This window comes from Triticum aestivum, chromosome 7D (assembly GCF_018294505.1).
Source record: "Triticum aestivum cultivar Chinese Spring chromosome 7D, IWGSC CS RefSeq v2.1, whole genome shotgun sequence".
Lineage (NCBI taxonomy): Eukaryota > Viridiplantae > Streptophyta > Magnoliopsida > Poales > Poaceae > Triticum > Triticum aestivum.
The window spans coordinates 317,613,627-317,620,382 of NC_057814.1; positions in this window are offsets into that span (position 1 = coordinate 317,613,627).

Sequence of the window (6,756 nt, forward strand, 5' to 3'; positions counted from 1 at the left end):
ACTACTTGACCCCTCTCTCGTGTGCCTACATAGGTGTGAGCGGAGCTACACATTCATTGAGAAGGAGTCCAAGAAGAAGAGAACATCTACACCACCCAAGAAGGAAGCCTGGAAGCGGAGAAGGAAGTGCCAAGGAGAAGGCAGCAGCTCCCAGGCGACCCCGTGCGCACGAGCATGTACCGTGCCCACGGGACCCCTGTGTCCATGGTCCTCATGGACCCCGTGCGCACGGGCTCATGCGTCAGGTCTCTAGATACCCCGTGCGCACGGGCTCCACTTACCCCGTGCACACGGGGGCCCTTGTGCGTGGCTGATTGGGCTTTGCCCTTGTATCCCCATCTCGTCCCTACTTACCCCTTCATCCCTTGGACATATATATACTCCTTCATCTCCTCCATTTAAGGAGGCTAAGAATAGACACAAATCATAGAGCTTAGCTCATGTACCTCCCCTTGTGGGATTCCTCTTGAGAGAGAAGGCTCCATTGGAGTACAAGACCTCCATTGGAGAAGATCCCTAAGGATGCAAGCCCCCTCTTTGGGGAAGGATCTACCTAGATCATCAAGCCCTCATCTCCTTCATACGATTTGGGATGAACTCTACCATGTATCTTGTTTCCCTTTGATTGTTCATGTACCTTGTGGATCTTGTGTGTTTGTTGGTCTAGTAGATGTGTGATTGGACTTGTTCTTGAGTGTCCTCTTGTTTTCCCCTCTTGTGTTCATCTTCTTCTTGGGGATTCCCCCTCCAATTCGTGAAAGATCTCTCCATAGGGTTCCACCCTACAACATCTTGGTATCTAGAGCCACGTTGATCACGAAATTGGAGCCCCCTCTTTGTTTTTCTAGCCTAATTTTGCTTGTTCTTGCCCAATTTCGAAAATTCCCCACCAAAAATAGCCCCAATTTTTTTTTGATTTGTTGGTTTGATGAGGTTTTGTTGGATTTCATCCATGGATTTGCTTGATTTCAAGTGGACCTAGCTTTCCTCTACCTTCCCCTACCTTCCATCCTTTGATTTTGACCGCAATTTTGAGATTTACCCATGGATCGGGAGCAGTTCGTCCGCTCACAGAGCACCCCGTGCACACGGGCCAGACTGACCCCGTGCGCCTTCGACCTCCCACCCATCCCATACCACCCCCATACCCCCAGCTAAAACCCAGCAACGAGATCCATCCATTTGGAGCCTAGATCGGGAAGAAATCCGCCAAACTCGCGTGTCCCAGGTGACCCCATGCCCTCGGTGTGTGTACCGTGCGCACGGCACCCCGTGCGCACGGCACCCCGTGCGCACGGCCCCCCTACAGCAGCCGCGTGCACTTCACTGTTTCGGCCATAACTTCCACATCCGGAGTCCGATTTTCACGTTCTTTAGCTCATTGAGTAGCTATTGACGTTCCTGATCCATCTAGATGGGCTCCAACACCATTTGACTTCATCAAAACTTTGACATTTTGGCATCCTTGCCTAGGCCTTCCACCATATCATCCGTAAACCCACCATAGACTTCCGCAAGCTAACCCATTTTGCTCCATTAAGCATTTGTGGTTGTTTGAGTGGTGACTTGAGTCTCCTAAGGTGTTTCGGCTACTTAGGGACGGTTGCTTCTTCTTCAACCACTACCACCACTTCCACATTTCCATCTCCGCTACCACCATTTGACATTTTCCTTGAGATTTTGAGTTTGCGGTTTTTACCATTTCCTAAGGTGTTTTGGCTACTTAGGGACGTGTCTACATCATCTTGGTATCTACATCAAGAACACCGCCACTCATCATCGCCACGAGGTCGTCTTCGACATCGACCACTACACCATTTTGACAACCTAACCGTAAGCAAGAACGGTAACCTCTATATCATCTTGGTATCGTGGTATCCCATCATTGTACATTCTTGCCATTACATTGTTAACCCCTTAGCCCATTTTTGCGTCACTTACCTATCAAGACTAGCCTTTGAGTATTGCCGGCAACGTCACTTGTGCACATTAGTGATCATTGGTCTACACCTTCCATTGCATACATACCATATCATATTGGTATCATCTTGGATCATATCATCTCTTGTGTCACAAGATTGTTTCCCGCATATACACAATTGCTATCTTGGTATGTGCATTTCGCATAGTAGCCATATAAAAAAAAAGGCTTTTAAGCAAAAGAAAAGAGAGCAAACAGCTTGTAAGCAAGTGCCATAGCATCATACCACATTGCACATAAGATTGTCATATCCGATCATCTTGGATCATCTTGAGAAGAACAACGGGAACATCATACACATAGCATACTTGGGATAGAAAGCTCATACATTTGGCATCTTATAGGTTGTGCACAAGTGTCGTATCCGCCTATTGAGCAATCATGCTAGCGTCTCTCTTGAGTTGTGCAACACGAGCGTTTTCCGTGGATTCCACATTTTGTGCTCATTCCTTGGTTGCACGACCCCATTTATCTATCTGTGTGTGTGTTTTCGTGTACCACCCATTGCTATTGGTCTACTTTTTTCACTTGCGAATTTGTGAATCTTTTCCAACATTATTGACTCTTGCTAACATTTTGCATCAAATTTTTGTGCCACTATCCTCACCAAGCTACTCCATAAGCTTTACTTGATAGGTGTGAGTGAACAAGTCCGCTATTCTTTCATCTCACATTGAGTGAAACGGGATACATCCTCAACTTTGGGAAAAGGTAACTTGGTATTGTTTATCTTATTTCCTACTCACCTTTGCTCGAGTCTTGTGATGGATAGGCAAAGCACATCATCTCCGGTCTACAACCACGACAATGAGTTCGATGCTATGAAGTGTGCGCACCATGCCTAGCCCCCGCTCGCGGGGTGCGATGGAGTGAGCCACAGGTGCCCGCCATCTTTCACAAAGACGGAAACCAAGCAAAGGGAAAACAGATAGAAGAAGAAAAAACCAGGAACACCCCCCTTTTTCAACAAAATTGCAAGAGCCGCAAGTTTACTCCAGGAAGTAGGAAATTCGGTTACAAGAAAAAGCCAAGAACAGCCACGTCCGGCACCTATGCTAGTCTTCTAATCTTCCCACCAGCACGGAGCATGGGGCTTCCACTCGGTGTGGGCAGAGTCATTGGAGGACTGTGTCGTCTGCCAGCGCGGAGCATGGGGCTTCCACTGGATGTGGGCATAGTCATTGGGGGACCGTGTCGTCCACCAGCGCGGAGCATGGGGCTTCCACTGGATGTGGGCATAGTCGTTCGGGGACCGTGTCGTCCGCTAGCGTGGACCATGGGGTTTCCACTGAGACGTGGGTGGGAGCCCCCGTGAGGCTTAGGGCAGCGCTCAGGAGACTCCGGGGCGTGTACAGACCCACTCATTATTATGTGAGAGTATCATGGGCGGAGACTTGGGTCGTCGTAAGGCAGTCGCATGCTGATACGTCTCCAACGTATCTATAATTTATGATTGTTCCATGCTATATTATATTCCGTTTTAGATGTTTATTGGGCTTTATTATAGAGTTTTATATTATTTTTGGGACTAACCTATTAACCGGAGGCCCAGCCCAAATTGCTGTTTTTGCCTATTTCAGTGTTTCGAACGAAAAGGATATCAAACGGAGTCCAAACGGAATGAAACCTTCGGGAACGTGATTTTCGGAACAAACGTGATCCAGAGGACTTGGAGTCTACGTAAAGTAATCAACGAGGAAGGCACAAGGCAGGGGGCACGCCTACCCCCCCAGGCGCGCCCTCCACCCTCGTGGGCCCCTCGTTGCTCCACCGACGTACTTCTTCCTCCTATATATACCCATGTACCCTGGAAACATCATATACGGAGCCAAAACCCTATTTCCACCGCCGCAACCTTCTGTACCCGTGAGATCCCATCTTGGGGCCTTTTCCAGCGCTCCGTCGGATGGGGCATTGATCAGAGGGCTTCTACATCAACACCATAGCCTCTCCGATGATGTGTGAGTAGTTTACCTCAGACCTTCGGGTCCATATTTATTAGCTAGATGCCTTCTTCTCTCTCTTTGGATCTCAATACAAAGTTCTCCTTGATTCTCTTGGAGATCTATTTGATGTAACTCTTCTGTTGCGGTGTGTTTGTCGAGATCCGATGAATTGTGGGTTTATGATCAAGTTTATCTATGAACAATATTTGAATCTCCTCTGAATTCTTTTATGTATGATTGGTTATCTTTCCAAGTCTCTTCGAATTATCAGTTTGGTTTGGCCTACTAGATTGGTCTTTCTTGCAATGGGAGAAGTGCTTAGCTTTGGGTTCAATCTTGCGGTGCTCGATTCAAGTGACAGAAAGGGAAATGACACGTATTGTATTGTTGCCATCGAGGATAAAAAGATGGGGTTTATATCATATTGCATGAGTTTATCCCTCTACATCATGTCATCTGATACGTCTCCAACGTATCTATAATTTATGAAGTATTCATGCTATTATATTATCCATCTTGGATGTTTAATGGGCTTTACTATGCACTTTTATATTATTTTTGGGACTAACCTATTGACCCAGAGCCCAGTGCCAGTTTCTGTTTTTCCCTTGTTTCAGTGTTTCGCATAAAAGGAATATCAAATGGAGTCCAAACGGAATGAAACCTTCGGGAGAGTTATTTTTGGAACGGAAGCAATCCAGAAGACTTGGAGTATACGTAAGGGAAGCAACGAGGCAGGCACGAGGCAGGGGGGAGCGCCCACCCCCTTGAGCGCGCCCTCCACCCTCGTGGGCCCCTTGTGGCTCCCCTGACCGACTTCTTTCACCTATATATCTCCATATACCCTAAAACCATCGGGGAGTTCCGCCGCCGCAAGCCTCTGTAGCCACCAAACACCAATCGGGACCCTGTTCCGGCACCATGCCGGAGGGGGATCCATCACCGGTGGCCATCTTCATCATCCCGACGCTCTCCATGACAAGGAGGGAGTAGTTCACCCTCGGGGCTAAGGGTATGTACCAGTAGCTATGTGTTTGATCTCTCTCTCTCTCGTGTTCTTGAGGTGGGACTATCTTGATGTATCGCGAGCTTTGCTATTATAGTTGGATCTTATGATGTTTCTCCCCCTCTACTCTCTTGTAATGGATTGAGTTTCCCCTTTGAAGTTATCTTATCGGATTGAGTCTTTAAGGATTTGAGAACACTTGATGTATATCTTGCCGTGCTTATCTGTGGTGACAATGCGATATCACGTGATCCACTTCATGTATGTTTTGGTGACCAACTTGCGGGTTCCGCCCATGAACCTATGCATAGGGGTTGGCACACATTTTCGTCTTGACTCTCCGGTAGAAACTTTGGGGCACTCTTTGAAGTTCTTTGTGTTGGTTGAATAGATGAACCTGAGATTGTGTGATGCATATCGTATAATCATACCCACGAATACTTGAGGTGACATTGGAGTATCTAGGTGACATTAGGGTTTTGGTTGATTTGTATCTTAAGGTGTTATTCCAGTACGAACTCTATGATGGATCGAACGGAAAGAATAGCTTCGTGTTATTTTACTACGGACTCTTGAATAGATCGAGCAGAAAGAATAACTTTGAGGTGGTTTCGCACCCTACCATAATCTCTTTGTTTGTTCTCCGCTATTAGTGCCTTTGGAGTGACTCTTTGTTGCATGTTGAGGGATAGTTATATGATCCAATTATGTTATTATTGTTGAGAGAACTTGCACTAGTGAAAGTATGAACCCTAGGACTTGTTTCCTAGCATTGCAATACCGTTTACGCTCACTTTTATTATTAGTTACCTTCCTGTTTTTATATTTTCAGATTACAAAAACATATATCTACTATCCATATTGCACTTGTATCACCATCTCTTTGCCGAACTAGTGCACCTATACAATTTACCATTGTATTGGGTGTGTTGGGGACACAAGAGACTCTTTGTTATTTGGTTGCAGGGTTGTTTGAGAGAGACCATCTTCAACCTACGCCTCCCACGGATTGATAAACCTTAGGTCATCCACTCGAGGGAAATTTTCTACTGTCCTACAAACCTCTACACTTGGAGGCCCAACAACGTCTACAAGGAGAAGGTTGCGTAGTAGACATCATCATCTTACTTAAAGCATTACTCTGTTCTTATGAACTTAATACTCTAGATGCATGCTGGATAGCGGTCGATGTGTGGAGTAATAGTAGTAGACGCAGAATCGTTTCGGTCTACTTGTCACTGACGTGATGCCTATACACATGATCATTCCTAGATATTCTCATAACTATGCTCAATTCTATCAATTGCTTGACAGTAATTCGTTCACCCACCGTAATACTTATGCTATATTGAGAGAAGCCACTAGTGAAACCTATGGCCCCCGGGTCTATTTTCCATCATATTAATCTTCCAACAACTAGCTATTTCTGGCGCCGTTTATTTTGCTTTCTTTACTTTTAGTCTTTATCATAAAAATACCAAAAATATTATCTTATCATCTCTATCAGATCTCACTCTCGTAAGTGACCGTGAAGGGATTGACAACCCCTTTATCGCGTTGGTTGCGAGGTTCTTATTTGTTTGTGTAGGTGCGTGGGACTCGAGCGTAGTCTCCTACTGGATTGATTCCTTAGTTCTCAAAAACTGAGGGAAATACTTACGCTACTTTACTGCATCACCCTTTCCTCTTCAAGGGAAAACCAACGCGGTGCTCAAGAGGTAGCAAGAAGGATTTCTGGCGCCGTTGCTGGGGAGATTCGCGCCAAGTCAAGTCAAGATTTGACTCCCGACCACAAGCCATTTCTGGCGCCGTTGACGGGGAGT